The 17715-nt window shown below is 40.7% G+C and overlaps 1 pseudogene; it reads left to right on the top strand.

Moving 5' to 3' along the window:
• Nucleotides 1–1312: 1312 nt before the first annotated feature.
• LOC108318605 lies at nucleotides 1313–2341 on the top strand (annotated as a pseudogene).
• Nucleotides 2342–17715: the final 15374 nt, after the last annotated feature.

The raw sequence follows: 17715 nt of genomic DNA, 5'->3' as shown, positions 1-17715 counted from the left end.
TAATGAAATCCACTTCAGTAATTTTTAATTACCCTGTAGAATCCCATTATGTCACATATTCATTCTCTACAAAAGGGATGACCATACTTGCTTATGTGCACATTTGAGTTTCTTTAGACACCAAAGAAATGGAAGTGCTGAGTCAGACAGTGCGCTCATTATTCAACTTTATTAGGTGTTGCTTTATTAAGAAATTCTGATGCTCACAGAATTTCTTCTCCAAAGTGGTTCTTTCAGTTTACCTACCCACCAGCAAAGGATGAAAGTTCCTTTTTCCATACGTCTTCCCTAACACTTTGTGTTATTAGACTTTCATTTTCCCAATCTTGCAGGAATAAAATAGATCTCACTGTTATTCTAATTTTCTCATTCCAGATTGCTTTGAGGTTGAGAATAATTTTATAAATAAATTTGCCATTAGGGATTCCTCTTCATATCATGCCTCTTCATGTCATTTGTCTATTTTTCTATTAGATTTTTTGGCTTTGCCTTATCTATTTTTAGTAGTTCTCTTTGGATCCTAGTGATATGGATTACAAATTTCTTCTCCTAATCTGTGGATTTTCTTTCTTTGCACTTCATCTATGGGGCGTTTTGTTAAATAAATGTAAATGTTAATATAGCTGAATTTATTAATTTTGTCATTATAGTCAAATATTTTTTGTTTTTTGCATGCACAAAATTTACTAAAAGCATTTTGGTTTTTGCTTATAGCCGAATCTTTTTTTTTTTTTTTAACCTATCTGAAGTTAAAGATGTTCTCTCTTTTCTCCTACATGGTTCAGAGTCTGCTTTTCACATTTAAATATTTAATCCATTTAGAGTTTCCTTTTGTGTGGGATATAAGGATTTGACTTTGTAGATGCACTTACAACCAATGTTTCAACATTATTATTGACTAATTCATCCTTTTCCATTAATTTTGATGCCTCGTGTGTCGTATTTCAAGTATCCATCTACTCATAACTCTGTGTCTAGGTCATTTGCCCTAGAAACCATGTGTCAATATCAAAACTGTCCCAATAACCATAGCTTTGCAGCAAGCCTTGATATTTGACAGAGTAAGTTCTCCTCCATTTCCTCCCTCTTGTTTATTTTTGGTCTTTTATTCTTCAATAGGATTTTATAGTCAGCTTGTCAAGTTTGGAGCCTGTACTAGTTTCCTAGGATGGCTGCAACAAAGCATCACGAACTGAGTGGCTTAAAAACTACAGAAATTTGGCTGGACAAGCCAGTTGAGGAGGAGAGGGCGCCTGAGGCGGGGCTGGCCAGGCGTGCACGCCGCACCTCAAGGACGTTATTGCAGGTGGAAAGGCTGCTTTTGGAAGACTATTGCCCAGAAGAAAAGATGTTTGGTTTTCATAAGTCAAAGATACACCGAAGTACAGAGGGCTGCTGTATTTGCAGAGCTAAGTCCTCCAGTTCTTGATTCACTGAGAGTAAACACTATGAAAAGGACTTCCAGACCCGTTTTGGATTGCATGAGATTTGATCAGGAGACATCTGCAATGCCAGTATCCCGCTTGTAAAAAAATGGAAGAAGTTGCCAGCAGAATAAAAAAATCAAAAAAAGAACTGGAATCGTGGTAGATACAAGGGCTGGATCCAGTCTAAAGGGTACACTGAAAGCAAAGCAAGTGAAAACTCTATCTGGGAACAGGATAAAAAGCAACCAGATCAGTAAACTGCAGAAGGAATCTGAACGTCAGAATTCTGATCCTTACAGTACCACCTCAAATACCTCCCCAGCTCAATCTCCTTGTTACAGTAACCAGTCACATGATGGCTCAGATACAGAGAGAGCTTCTGCTTCTAACAGAACTCTGGTTTTCTTCCTTTTTAGAGTTCACATACTGGAAAAGACAGAAGATATATTGTGGGGTCATCTATAAAGTCTGATTTCAGGAAGTCCTCATCAGCACACATCTCTTCAAGCCTTGCTGCAGTCATGAGAAAGCAGCTGGGCCGGATGCGGTGGCTCATGCCTGTAATCCCAGCACTTTGGGAGGCCAGAGCAGGCAGATCACCTAAGGTCAGGAGTTCGAGACCAGCCTGACCAACAAGGTGAAACCCTTGTCTACGAAAAACACAAAAATTAGCTGGACGTGGTGGCGGGTGCCTGTAATCCCAGCTACTCGGGAGGCTAAGGCAGGAGAATCACTTGAACCTGGGAGGCGGAGGTTGCAGTGAGCCGAGATCCAGATGCTGCACTCCAGCCTGGGTGATAGAGTAAGACAAAAGAAAGAAAGAGAGAGAGAGAGAGCAAGCAAACAAGCAAGCAGCTGGCAAGAAGCCAGAGGAGCTGGGGCCAGAACCGCTGCCCATCCCCACTCAGGAGTAGAAACTGAGGTTTTCATGCAGAAGGGGAACAAAAAACAATCTAAATTTTGAAAAGACCACAAGGCAAAAAATTGACCCTTCTATTTTTAATATGCCTGCTCTTCTGCCAAAAGACAACTTCTAGAATAGTTTTGAACAGGTTGATTTTCCCCTAGTCCCACAAACTTTGAAGCCAGTGTCTAGCTTTAAAAAAAATTAAAAATAAATTTTAAAAAAAAGCAGCATATAATATTTAAGATGCTGAGTACTTCATAGGAAAGCTGTATGCTGTTGTAAAGTACTCTTTAAGTCTTTTTTTTAAATCCCCTTCTAATGAATGAAACTAGGGGAGTTTCCAAGGAAATGTGGTTTTTAGTCTTTCTGTACTGACAAGCAGTGGTTGGGACTTTTGAGTCTTGCTCTGTCACCAGGCTGGAGTACCGTGGCACAATCTCGGCTCACTCCAAGCTCCACCTCCCGGGTTCAAGCGATTCTCCTGCCTCAGCCTCAGGAGTAGCTAAGACTACAGGCATGCACCACCACACCCAGATAAGTTTTGTATTTTTTTTTTTTTTTTAGTAGAGACAGTGTGTCACCATGTTGGCCAGGATGATCTTCATCTCTTGACCTTGTGATCCAGTTTGGAGCATTTTTTAAGAAGGCTGGTTACAGTCGTTTTCCCTCATGATAATAAATTTGTCGCAACTCAGTCACATGGACTTGCCCCTAGAGGTAGTTGTTAGTAACTTTAAAATATTAAGATCTTGCCAAGGTTCTGACGATTCGAACCTGTACTACTGATTATAAAGCAGGACAGACTGAGCTCTCTGCTGCAAATACCTTGAAGGAGAAAGTAATTTCTCAATAAACAGAGAGGTAACTTGACTGTCTATGTTGCATCCTGTGCTACCTCCTTCATGGGTTCAAGTGAGAGGCTTTTCATGAGGATTTCAGGATTGAAGAGCTCTAAGTTCAGGATATCTCAATGGTCAGAAAGCCTGACTAAACAAAGCCAAACCAAAACCAACCCACTTAACATGAACACAAACCTCTTTGCTTTTAATACGGAGTGAAAGAAAATAAAAACCTAATAGGCTAAACCAAGTCAAACACCCACTCTACACAGTAAAAACCTTCACAAAGGTCAACTGAAGCAATCCAGAGCTGAAACTGAATTGTGCAGATTTTCAATGAAGTCATCAACGTCATGAACACAAACAAAAGTCAATTATTTACACACTCAGCAAGCCCTCCAGGAAATGTGCCCCAAGAAGCATTAACCTTTGTTTTGTGCCATTCTGAAGACTTGCACGTAATTTTTCAGATAGCTTAACATTTTTAATAGAGTGTGTTCTCTACCATGTGGTCACGCCTTCGTACCATTCCTGCAGGGTCTCGCCTGTCCTAAAGACTTGCCATTTCTCCCAGAGGCAGTTTGATTCTGCTTTAAAAGTTTCACATACATTAAGATTTTCATCAAGTATCAGTATGAAGGAGGTAGCAAAGGGAGAGACTCCATGCTTGTTTTTTAGACTGCATTTTAAAAATCAGATAGTATAACAATAAGGAGTAAGCCACCTTTTATGGGCACCCTGCAGTTTTATAGTTAGTTTTTGTTTGTTTGTTTGTTTGTTTTTGTTTTTTGTTTTTTGAGATGAACTCATGATTATGCACTTTGTCTTGATATATTAGAAATCTACAGTCCTATTTTGTACTTTTTATTCTGTTGGCTACTTATCATCAAAATTTTTACTAGGGCATTGAATAAAGCCAGTCTTATTAGAAAATTTAAAAAAAAAATACAGAAACGTGTTCTTTCACACTTCTAGAGGCCAGAAGTCCAAAAAGGTATATCAGCAGGGTTGGTTCCTTCTGGGGGCCTGGAGCAGGGACTCTGTTCCATGATTCTCCCTGAGCTTCTGGTGGCTTCTAGCAACGGTTGGCATTCTTGGGATTGTAGCTACATCATTCCAATCTCTGCATCCATCATCACACATCCAGCATCACCCAGCCTTCTTCCCTGTGTATCTCTGTGTCTTCATGTAGCCTTCCTATGAATATTAGGGTGGAATCGAATATGACCTCATCTTAACTTGATTACATCTGTGAAGACTCTATGTCCAAATAAGATCACATTCACAGATCCTGGGAGCTAGGACTTTACCTTGTCTTTCAGGAATATGCCATACAACCCTCAACAGAACCTTTGATTGCAATTACATTGCATTTGGGTGCAAGCCAAAACCACAATGCGATACTACCTTACTCCTGCAAGAATGGCCATAATAAAAAAATATATTAGGTGTTGGCATGGATATGGTGAACAGGGAACACTTCTACACTACTGGTGGGAATGTAAACTAGTACAACCACTATGGAAAACAGTGTGGAGATTCCTTAAAGAATTAAAGGTAAAATTGCCATTTGATTCAGCAATCCCACTCCAGGGTATCTACGCAGAGAACAAGAAGTCATTATACAAAACTGTTTTGTTGCACACCCATGTTTATAGCAGCACAATTCACAATTGTAAAAATGTGGAACAAACCCAAATGCCCATCAATCAACCAGTAGATAAAGAAACAATGGTATATATATGATGGAATTCCACTCAGCCATAAAAAGGAATGAGTTAATGGCATTCACAGCAACCTGGATGGGATTGGGGACTATTATTCTAAGTGAGGTAACTCAAGAATGGCAAATCAAACATTGTATGTTCTCACTCATAAGTGGGAGCTAAGCTACAAGGATGCAAAGGCATAAGAATGACACAATGGACTTTGGGGACTCAGTGGAGAAAGGGTGGGAAGTGGATGAGGGATAAAAGACTACAAATTGGATTCAGCGTATACTGCTCAGGTGATGGGTGTACCATAGTCTCATAAATCACCAATAAAAACTTACGTAACCAAATACCACCTGTTCTCCAATAACCTATGGAAATAAAAACATAAAATAAAATAACTTAAAAAAGAAATTACATTGCATTTTGGGATTTGTTTAGGAGAGAATTATCATTTTTACTTAATTTACTTGCATTTTACTTATTTCCTTACATAATATTTTATCCTCTTCTCCATAAGATTTTAAAACATCTTTTGTTAAACTTATTCCCAGGTACCTTATTGTTTTTTTGTTATGCTTCTAAATGTTATATTTTTTCAAATTACATTTTTCCACTTCTGTGTTCCTGGTGCATAGAATGCTGTGTATTTGGGGACAATTGATAAAATATTCAGTAATTATTATTCTTTCTCATAGTTTGTAGGAGTCGCTTGAATGTTTTGGATATAGTCTGCATTGACAATTTTATTTTTTCCTTTCCAGCTTATATTCCCTTTATTTATACTCTTTATCTCATTAAGTTGGTAGGACTTTCAGTAAAATGATTGACAAAAGTAGCAGCTTGACTTGTTTCCAATTACACGGAAATATTTTTACTGTTGAGCCAATCATTATGATGTTTGCTTTGACATTTTGTTTAAAATATTTTATCAAATTACCTTTCACTCATAATTGGCAAAAAAAAAAAAAAAACCTATTTTGATTTTGTGTTTGCTTTCACCATGTATGATGTCAAGTTTTACCAAAGGTTTTATCAGACTCTATAAAAATAATTATATGTTCTTTTGTCTTGTTCAATATGCTACTATGGTCAATTTCATGGGAGAATGTTTTAATGTTAAACAATTCCAACACTTCTGCGATAAACCATATTTAGTTGTGCTTTTTGCTCCTTTTATCTTATTTATTACATCTTTGATTACAAAGTTATGATCACATTTTTAAATATTGCACTCCATGTCAAGGAAAATAGAAACAGTCACACATAAATATTTTTATATCTGTGTCTCTCTCTCCTCAGTTAGGGAGCAGAAATACAACTGTATTTTTGTCTACATAATTATCTGCTATCAGATCCCACGAGTGAAGCCCTGAGGTGTCCTGTTGAGGTGTTCATGGATGGTAGAAGTTTCCCCACATGTATGCAGGACACAGGCACAGGCGGTGTCCTCCAAGAGCTGCGTCATCAGCTCACCTGGTACCAGTCACAGCTGGAGCCATGTAGGATCACCAAACACCACTTTCTTCCTGAATGTCAGTGTTTGGGGTTGTTAATGTCTGAAAGGCCAAGAGTCACTGGAAATTCTATCAAGAAATAATAAGAGCTCTCTGAAGATCAGAGAAGGGCTGCAGATTCTAAGGACTGGGACCTTCAGGAGGGCATTGGTCCTCCTTGCTTCTGCTCTCTGATTCTAAAAGGCATGTATATTTCCGAAGCTCCCTTGGGGAACAGGATCTTCTTGATGATGCATTCATCTCAGAAGTGGTTGCACTTCTGAAAGGTCACGTCAAGATACATAACCACTAGTAGTGCCTGAACATGGCCCTTAGGAGCCAGAAAAAGGGCTGCCCCATGCAAAAAGTTGTGGTGAGGGATTCCCCTGGGTGTCAGAAATCCAAACCTCTCTCTCCAGTTCTTGGTCCACCTTAATTACATTGGATACCACACCTGTGATGATAAAGTAACTGTGGCTGCAATATTTTTAAATTACATATAAGCTGCCATAATTCACATATGTACAAGTTCTCATGTACTTGTTAAAAGTTTCGGTTAGCCATAATCCTGCCTTAGATTAACTTCACGGAATATGACGCCACCAATGTAAACAGAATATTTGTTAAAGGGGAGGTGGTTAGTGTAGGGTAGGGAGATAGCAGCACCCTAGAAGAACACGACGGAAGACTTGGACTCAAGTATCAGCTCTGATTCCAACTCCAGACTCGTCATTTAACCTCTGGGACTTCATCCGCCAATATGAAACCCATACTTGATGACTCTGCGAGCTATTATGTGCTAGAATTTCTTTTAATAAACCAGTTTTATAATCACATCTCCTATATTACCTGTGTTTCTTTCTTTCTTGAATGTCTTGCTTTCATCACAGCATGAAACACATGGTGGGTAGAGATCCCATACGCTCCTCCTTTTATATACTCCTTGTGGTCTAACGAGAGCTTACAGTGTGACAGGAGCCAAGTAAGGGCTTTGCCAAGCGAATGTGTGAATGAATGACTTTGAATCTCCCTGTGATGGTGAATTTCATGTATGAACTCAACTGGGCCATAGCGTGTCCAGATAGCTGGTAAAACATTATTCCTGGATGTATCCCTGAGGGTATTTATGCAAGAGGTTAGCATTTGAATCAATAGAGTGAGTTAAGAAGATCCACCCTCACCAAAGTGTTGAGGATTGAACAAAAAGGCAGAGGCAGAGCGAATTCGCTGTCTTTTTGAGCTGGGACATCCATCTTCTCCCACCTCCAACATCAGCACTGCTGGTTACTCGGGCCTTACGACTCAGAATGGAACTGGCCCCTTTGGCTCCCCTGCTTCTGAAGCCTTTGAGCTTGAATTGGAACAATGCCACTGGTTTTCCTAGGTTGCCAGCTTGTAGACAGATGGCATATCAAGAGACTTTTCAGCCTTCACAACTGCTTGAGCCAATCCTTCATAATAAATTTCAATAGATAGATAGATGATAGATAGATAGACAGACAGATAGATAGGCAGATAGATAGACAGATAGATAGAAAAATAGATAGTTTTGTTTTTTTTTTTTTTTTTTTTGAGACAGAGTCTCGCTCTGTCACCCAGGCTGAAGTGTAGTGGCACAATCTTAGCTCACTGCAACCTCCGCCTTCTGGGTTCAAGCAATCCTCCTGCCTCAGCCTCCCGAGTAGCTGAGACTACAAGTGCATGCCACCATGCCCAGCTAATTTTTGTATTTTTAGTAGAGATGGGGTTTCGCCATGTTGACCAGGCTGGTCTTGAACTTCTGACCTCAAGTGGTCCACCCACCCTGGCCTCCCCAAGTGCTGGTATTACAGGTATGAGCCACTGTACTGGGCCAATATCTACATGTCTATGAAGATCCTGTTGGTTCTGTTTCTCTGGAGAACTCTGATTAATACACTGCCTAAACTCTAGCTCATAGTAGCCAGACAAAAGTGAAATATTTTCTACATACTCTCTACAGTCTGGGTAATACTGTATATAAGCTGGGCTTTAAGAAAACCACATGAACCAAAAATCTTACAAATGTCGACAGCTGTCAATTATTCTTTGTCTTATAAATGGTGTCTGAATCAGTCAGGGGCCCTGCAGGAAGCCCTCTCAAAATGGGTATAGTGAGAGTTTAGTCAAGGAGCTATTTACAAAGGTTTGGGCAACCTGGCAGATAGGGAGCCAGGGAAAGTAATATCTCAACCTTGTGTTCCTATGGCCCCCACACTTCAAACCCTCATGATGCACCACTACACTGGAAAGAGTTCTCTCCGTCATAACCCTCCTCCCTCCCAAGTCCCTGCTGAAAGGTCAGAAAATACATTTTTGAAAGACCAAAACAATGACAGTGTTGGAGAAATTTTTAAATGAAATTACATCGTCAGAGAGAGCAAAGCAAGAAAGTCACAAAACAAAATACCAGAAGCAAATGCAACCCCTTCCTAGAGAGTATTGGAGAAGCTCCACGCTCAGGGAAAATAGGAAGAGAAATTGTGAGCCATTGGGGGTGATTATCCAGAGCATGTAATGAAAGAGAATTAACTGTTTTCTCGGTTTCAATTGATTCAGGAAGTTCTGAAATTTGGTTCACAGGTTCCTTGTGCTATATTTCCCTGTGTTTCCGTCAGTGATATGTATTTTTCTTGCAATATATCTATGGCCCTTTCAGTGGAATCTAGTTCTGAAACTCTTCCTGGAATAACTGTGCCAGGTAAGCTCTTCCCATCCCCAGCCCCTCTTCCATCCCTCTGAGCATCCTCTATGCCTAAGAGGTTAACTGCACTCTAAAAGCAGTGGGTGGGAGAGACTAACGAAGCATCAGAGTAGCATTGAAAGGGGCTCTAGTCTATACCACCTGCTGCAGCAGACATGGAGGAAAAAAGAAAGGAGGATCTCCTTCAAAGAAAGAAATACACCAATGTCCAATACACCAGAGAGCAGCCTTCCTCGTTGTGCCTGCATCTCATTTACACTGTGAAGTACATCCTGATTGATAACATGTAACACCCTCAGCAAGAAGCCAGAGAGAAAACAGATGTATGTAACTAAAGAAGCAGCCCATGCTTACTATTTATACAAACCAAACAAACGATGACATGCTGTACACAGCATTGCTTTCTTGTCCTATGTTTCAACCTAGTTGGAAACTTTCCTGTATAAGTACATAGAAAAGCTTTCTCATTTTGGGGTGGTTTTTATTTTTTACTTTTTTGTTTACATCTGAATGTTATTTCATTGTATTGATGTATCATAATTTATGTAAACATACTCTTACTGGTGGATAATTTAGGTTGTGTTATCAAACTTTCTGATCCTTGCTAACCTTATAGGTGATAAGTGGTAACCTAGGATAGTTTTATTTTGCATTTATCTCATGACAAGTGAAATTGAACATCTATTCATGTGTTCAAGAACCATTTGTATTTTTCTTTCTGTGTGCAGTCCAGTCTGTTAATATTTTTTTCCTACTTGGTTTTGGTCTTTATTTTGAGAGAGATCATTTTTTATTTACATCGGTTTGATTTATACATATTTGAATCTTATTCAAATGACTGACTTGTTTCCAATATGAAAACTAAATTAAAAATAACTTGATCACTTTGAGTCAAACACAATTGTTCATATACCATACTCCAGTGCCATGGCCTTTTATTATTAGTAGAAATTCAACTTCTAAACTTAGGGGCCAAATATCAATGAAATTAAAACTCCTTAAAGCCCCAGATCCATTATTTCTGAACTAAAATACAATGTAACTAACTTTTACAAAGATATCCTTGGTTAAATAAATTAGATTATAAATTAGTCCATTGTTCCAAAATGCAGGGTTTCTTTTAACCCCATAAATTTAGCTTAACAGAAAATACATTGTTAAAGACACCAAATTTCAGAGGGTCTTACAACTTTATAACTGGAAGGGACTTTTCAAGTTTTTAATTCTCTTTCATCATTGTATAGATATAACAGAAAATTCAAGCAAGTAGCCAGAGTTAGTAGAACTTAATCTCCAGATTCAGCACAGTGATCTTCCTAAGCCACTTTGTTGCTCCTTTCAATCTGCTATTTAGAGAAATCAGAATTTTCTGTCCTTGGCAGAAAGTTTCTTTTCAAGAGATATGTGAATAACCAGCACCAAACCCTTCGAAGAAAGCCCAGGACAGCTGATCTCAAAGTTTTGCTGTGGGTGCTTCTCCTAACTGGGTCCATTGTTCTCCCAACCTTGACCTTAAGGTCCTATAAAGGAAAGAATTTGGCAACACTGGGGAGACAAACAAATATTTTTAAATTTCTACCCAGTAATAGACAGGACAGAACAAGGCAGCCCAGGCAGGGGTGTGGCTAAGAAAACCTTTCAGAGCTGGACACTTTGCTGAATGCTGCCATCCAAAGTAAACACCAAGCTTAGTGACAGCTCAAGCAATTGGCTATTTGCCTTTATGTCTGATCCCCTGTAAAGGAGGTACCCCTCCTTTATTTGATGAAAAACAAAAGATTTGAGAAAAACCACATAATAACCACATACTGAGACTAGGTACAGGAGCTTCGTTGTTTAGATCCTGAATTAATAAATGATGTGAGATATAAAACCCCAGAGGCAAGGACTCCAGGAGAAGCAGTGGAGGGGAACAGCCAGGTAGCCCCTACAGAGAGCTCTAGGCTGAACAGGGGTGTGTTAGAGGGTGAGGAACCAAGGGCCAAGCTCTCTTCTTTAAGCAGAGAAGCAGTAAGTTCATTCCTACATGTCATTCTGGCAGTCTCTGAAAAAACAAAGCAAAACAGGTATTTCTAAAAGAATGGGAGTTAGAAAAAAGGCCTTGATAGGCTTGGCTGAGTTGTGCTGTGAAAGAAGGAGAGTAGCAGGGCATCTCAGATGGACCAGAAGCAAGGCTGTCTTCACAGTGGTCCAGGAGACATCTGTCTACATGGTCAGGACCGCCATGCCCACGTGGGCAACTTGTGCACTGCTCAAAGGCGCTGTCCTAAGGACACAGGGGCTGAAAGGCATCCTGCACATCACTAGTGAAGCTGCACAGGAAAAGAATTCTTTTTACAAAGGCACCCACAGGCTGCATCTGCCCAGAGGGAAACATCTTTTTCCAATTCAGGCAAAGGTGTTATATAGGTTACCGGCAGCTCGGGATCTTAGTATAAACGTAGACCCCCAAGGTCTACCCCAGAATCAGAATCTTCCCATTAGCAATTAGGTGCCTTGTATGCTCATTACAGTTTGAGAAACACTGGCCTAAAACACAGGGGAATACATTTCCTTGCAGAAGGGGAAATGATACAGAAGACAGCACTTTGCTTAGAGAAGAGGTGTGGGTTGCACTCAGGCCTTCTGAGTTCCAACCTTCAACCTTTACTCCAGACTAATAACTTTTCATTACCCTTGGTCTATTTTATCACAGTACTACATGGACACAGGGCCTGAATCCCTCACTGCTTTTAGAGTCCTGAGGCTCCTGGAACCCTCAAGACTTGTGACATATTTTTTTTAAGATCCCGTAGTTCACGTGTGAATAAGGATCGTTGGATTACAGATGAACTAGGGCAGTGGAGGTACTCCTGCCCCTGCTCAGAGCTCAAGTACTGGCTAAACTGGAGGTCTAGGAGTGTTAGAAAGGACTGGTGTGTGTGTGTGTGTGTGTGTGTGTGTGTGTGTGTGTGTGTGTGTGTGCGCGCGCGCATGTGGGCAAGTGTGTGTGCGTGTCACAGAGAGCACATATGCATGAGGGGAGGGTGGGTGTGCAGAGCAGATAGAAATAGCTTGCATGCAAACCTTGCTCTTCTGCTTGGCTTTTCATTTAGGGTTTCAGCATTCTTCTAAGAGCCCAAACCACCAGCTTAGCTTGTCATACAGTCTTGAAGAATCTGCCCCCAAATATTCATTCCTCATTTATGCAAACAGATTGTATGTCTGAACTTGGGATCCCTTTCAGCCTAGGTTGTTCCGCTAACGTTGGTACGATCCTTCACTCCCCCTTCTCCTCTCTTCTCTCAGTTTCATTGTGAAACCACCTTCCTAGTGCCTGGTAGGTGGTGCTCAGCCTATAGAAATAGAAAAAGTCTGGAAGCAAAAGTATCACGGAAAGAATTCACAGTATAAAAGCCTGATTACAATACATCCATTTAGAGTAGCAAGCATCACCTCACATTGTAACTAGCAGCTTGCCATGGTCAAAGAAAAGATGCTAAGTTTTTCTCCTTAGTACTATCTGTGTCTTTTATTCGGTGTGCTGGCGGCCTCTCTCTCTCTCTCTCTCTCTCTCTCTCTCTCTCCTCTCTCCTCTCTCTCTGTCTGTCTACTCCTTCCCTCTTTCTCTCCCTCCCTCTCTCATTCTCCATCTCCATCACTCTCCTTACCCTCTTTATCTTCTCCAAGCTAATTATGATTTTCCAAGCTCTCTTTCATGAATCCCAGTAAAGGGAGAAAGAAGTGAAAAGAAGTGTTCACAGCAAGCTTTCACAGTGTGAGAGCCTCTTCTCAAATGGGGTCTCCTTCCTCTGCCACCTTCCTGCTCAGAGCAGGCTGCCTCCTACCCCTGCGCATGGCTCCCTGTGGCCGGGGACCCTCCAGGCTTGTGCACAAAGAGGCTGCCCAGTCTTTCCAGCTGACACAGCCCTAGTCAGCTGACCCCCTAGTCAGAAGCCACTAACTTCTACCCCCCTCACACTCACCCTTTCTCCTCTCCTCCCCACTCCTAGCCTTTTTTTTTTCAGGTAGGTGGAAGGATACTGAAAGGAGTTTCCACTGGATACTTTTTATTTAAAAAAAAAAAAAAAGGTGGGGGGAGGAGAAACAGGCATCTTCTTAGATGCAGGACTAGATCATGGGGTCAAAATTTTAAGAAAGTCAAGGTTTTTTCATTGCTATGATGGAGGAAAAAAGCAAAGCCTGATGGAGGGAGCAGGAAGGCTGTGTGGTTTTGTAACTTTCTTCCAGCCCACTTGCACTCACAGAAAAGACAGACTTTAGATTCATCCAGTCTCCCCTCCCACCTCTCACTCTCTGCAGGCACTTTGCCTTGACAGTAAGGAGGTTTGGTTTGGTTTGGTTTGGTTTGGTTTGGTTTGGTTTGGTTTGGTTTTGCTTTGCTTTGCTTTCCCAGAAGGACTCTTGGTTCATTACAAATCAAACTATAGAGAATGAGAATAAGAAGGAGACGTGTTAAAATAAAAGGTGCTGAGATGAATCCAAGCCACCTGTCTCAGTATTTTGGCATGTCACATCACCTCTCTGCATCTTAATTCCCTTTGACGGAAAATTAGGACAATGCCATCAATCCAATCTACCCCACAGGGAGGTTGAAAGAAGCATTCCAGATGGTGTATGTGAAAGATTTTTTTAAGTATAAAGTTGCTGTAAGAGTAGAAGGTGCTATTGATATCAAATCAGTGTTTTCAGTGCTTCGTGAGAAATAAGTTTTAGTAAGAATTCTTTACGAAACAATTAGGTAATTTACAATTAGGGAGGGAAGACACAGCACAGATGACACAGTACAGAACGGATGATAGTGTCAGGTGGCCTATGCTAAGAGTCAGGGTGGTGGTGCAGGCACAAGTGGGTGGCTAGAGACCTACCAGCCACACAGACGCAAAGTGAAGACTGATACTGAAGAGACAGGAGCTGTTCAGGCTGCATATGACTCCCCCCAAAAAGATGTTAGAAACTCAACCACCAGTACCTCAAAATGCAACCTGATTTGGAAAATAGGTCCCTGCAGATGTAATTAGTTAAGATAAAACCCTACTGGATTTGAGTGGGTGTTTAATCTAATATGACTGCTGTCCTTACCAGAAGGGGAAAGAGAGAGGCAGGGAAGAGAATGTCAGGCAAAGACATACATGCAGAGAATCACATGGGACAAAGGGAGGAGAGATTTAAACTGTGCACCTGCAAGCCAAGGAAGGCAACAGGTGGCCACCAAATCACCAGAAGCCAGAGGAGGCCGCAGGGATTCTCCAGCACAGGGGGGGTTTTTTGTTTGCTTTTTGTTTTTTGAAGATGGAGTCTCACTCCATCGCCCAGGCTGGAGTGCAGTGGCCTGATCTCGGCTCACTGCAACCTCCACCTCCCAGGTTCAAACGATTCTCCCGCCTTAGCCTCTTGAGTAGCTGGGACTACAGGCACACACCACCACACTCAGCTGATTTTTGTATTTTTTAGCAGAGAGGGGGTTTCACCATGTTGGCCAGGCTGGTCTCAAACTCCTGACCTCAAGTGATCTGCCCACCTCAGCTTCCCTAAGTGCTGGGATTGTAGGTGTGAGGCCCACACCCAGACTCTCATGCTGGTTTTAGAAGGAGTGTTTATGGCCCTGCGGACACCTTGATTTCAGACCATTGGCCTCCAGATTTGCAATAGAATATATTTCTGTTGTTTTTAGCCACCCAATTCATAATACTTTGTTACAGCAACCACGAAAAACTAATGCAAGAGTTGTGCAGGGTCTTGTAAGCTGTGCCATATTCCCATAGGCACAGCTGAGGAGAGCCAATTATTCACTCCTGTTATATCACAGTAAGAGGTGAGCTTCACCAGTGAAGTTAATCATTTCTCAATATGCTAGAAGATATTTGAATAATATCTGTGTTCCCCCTGTCTAAGATCAGCGATTTCTACTTTACTGTAGAGTAACCCATATTATCATATTTGTGTTGCTTAATATATTTGGTTTGGCTGCACATACTCTTTTGCAATTACTTCTGCTTGCCTATTATCTGTTTATTGCCCATGAAGAATCATGCTGACCCTGTTCTCTTTTTTATTTTTTAAATCAATGTTTGGCTTTCATGTTTATTGATATTCAGATCTTAGTGGTACGTACCCAAATGTCCTAATAATTTCTGACAAGGAGTTCTAAGCAGAGCGGTCTGAAATGACCTCAGAAGCAACTCCTTAAGCACCGTGAGCCCTGTTTGATACTCTGTAGCTTCTGCTTCAAGGAAATCCTGTTCTCTGAAGAAGTTGTCATGGTCTATTGGACCAGTATCATACCTTGGGAAAGCTCTAAGAACCATATTTACACATACAGCTGTCATAGATCCAAAGTAGCCATTAGACATGATTAGGTAAATAGAACAAATGTCCCTAAATACATATTTGCAGGATAATAGTCTATTGGATGAGGTGTTTCTCTTTTAATAGACCCAGCTTTTAAAAATGAAACTCTGGTTGGGTTACAAGCCCTGTAGGTAGCACTGCCCCATCTCTATGTATTGCCAATTAACATATCATGGTTGTATCTGATAAAGTCTTAGCAATCTTTGGGCTCTCTAATAATGATGGGGAGTATGTAACATTTGTTCAATGCACAGCTCAGGATACAAATCAGTATTCTAGTTTTAGAACAGAGGCTTCTACTTGGGTATCCCCAAAGGAGTAACTGATGTCTGTGTGTATTTTCATTGTTTCAGAAAGTATCAGAAAGTATTCACTTGCATTCAAATCACTACAAGGTCTAATTCAAGTGTCAATTGTGCATTACAAAGTTAAGAGTTTAGAGTCTGGAGCCAGACTGTCTGAATTTCAATTCAACATCACAATTCACCAGCTGTGAAACTTTGTCCAGTTTACTCAACCCCCTGAACCTTGGTTTCCTCATCGGTAAAATAGGGGTGATAACAGTACCTACTGCATAGGTTGCTTCTGAGGCTCACCTGATTTGGTGCAGGGAAGGCAGTTAGGGTAGTGCCTGGCAAATAGTAAGTTCTCAAGAAATGCTTATTAAGACTTTTTTGCATTTAGCTAAATTATATTAATTCCAACCAGATATTTTATGCTAACCAGAAACTCTACTTTGCAATAGCATATGTCTCAAATTAATTATTAATCATTAAATATTATTTACTTATAAGATATCTCTTAAAGCCTGATTTATGTAAGGGGAAAAAATAGAAGGGGTCATTGGTGATGAAAATGCTGGAGATCATTTTTTCTTTCTTTTTTTTTTTTAAAGATTCTCTTGCTTGTTTTTAAAGATTCTCATGTTGACACTGTATTTAAACCATGAAAGAATATCCAAAGAATCCAGTCCTGGAAGACATTGTAATCTTTCATTTTTCTTTTTCAGAAACAGGCTTTTGCTCTGTTGCCCAGGCTGGGGTGCAGTGGCACCAACATAATTCACTGCAACCTCAAACCCCTGGGCTCAAGTAATACTCCTTCCTCAGCCTCCCAAGTTGTTAGGACTACAGGTGTGTGCCACCATACCTGATTATTTCTTTCTTTCTTTTTTTCTGTAGAGACGAGTCTCACTATGCTACCCAGGTTGGTCTCGAACTACTGAGGCTCAAATAACTTCCCTACCTCAGCCTCCCAACGTATGGGGATTCCTGGTGTGAGCTGCTATGCCTGGCCTATAGTCTTCATAGTAAAAATCACTTAACAATTAGATGCAGCCTCTGATTCTGGCTCTCTCAATTTCTTATTAAAATATCCAAGGAGTTTCAGAAAAGTATGAAAATGAAAACTGCATGCTGATTGGTACTTTGATACTAAAATCGGAAAGGAAATTACACAAGATAAAGTGGTTGGAGCAGAAGAGAAGGAAAAACCTACTTAGCATGATACAGAACTTAAAATGTTAAGCACCAAAATTGAAACCCACATAGGAAGAAGTAAATAGCAGAATGAGTACTACAGACATTGTCACCACCATTCAAGTCTCAGTTTAGGGGTCACCCCCTCTAAAAAGCATTCCTAAAACCTCTCAAGCTGACCCAGGTGCCTCTTTGCCTGTTGTCTGAGTTCTCAGGGCAGCCTCTGCATTCTCCCACCATATCACCTGCACATCACATTGATATTATCAGTTTCTACATCTAAGACTAAATCTAAATTGTATGGGCCATGTACTAGTCCTGTTTGCATCTCCTGAAACTGACAGAATGGCTGGTCCCCTGCAGGTGATTCACTGGACTATTCTGTTATGGTCTATTGGACTGAATATGGTCTATTCATAACAGAATGGTCCAGTAGACCATAAAAGAATTCAGAGAGTTCAATTGTTTATTGAATTATCCAGTGTTTTGCCAAAAGCCAGATATATTCTCTGCTGTACTTTCCTGAACTATTACTTTTGTAGTCCGTCAAAAGAAAGGAATTTGGTTATTCATTTATTCACCCATTCTATCAGTATCTTCTGAGTTTCTACCATGTGACAGACATTACACATGTGTTCAGCCTGATATGACTCTTTTTTTTTTTTAAGGTAGTGTTTCACCATGTTGGCCAGGCTGGTCTCAAACCCCTGACCTCAGGTGATCCACCCGCCTCGGCCTCCCAAGGTGCTGGGATTACAGGCATGAGCCACCATACCCAGCCTT

This window comes from Cebus imitator, unplaced genomic scaffold (genome assembly GCF_001604975.1).
Source record: "Cebus imitator isolate Cc_AM_T3 unplaced genomic scaffold, Cebus_imitator-1.0 Scaffold221, whole genome shotgun sequence".
Classification (NCBI taxonomy): domain Eukaryota; kingdom Metazoa; phylum Chordata; class Mammalia; order Primates; family Cebidae; genus Cebus; species Cebus imitator.
Note: the sequence above shows the minus strand (reverse complement) of the source record. Positions and strands in the feature narration are given on the sequence as shown.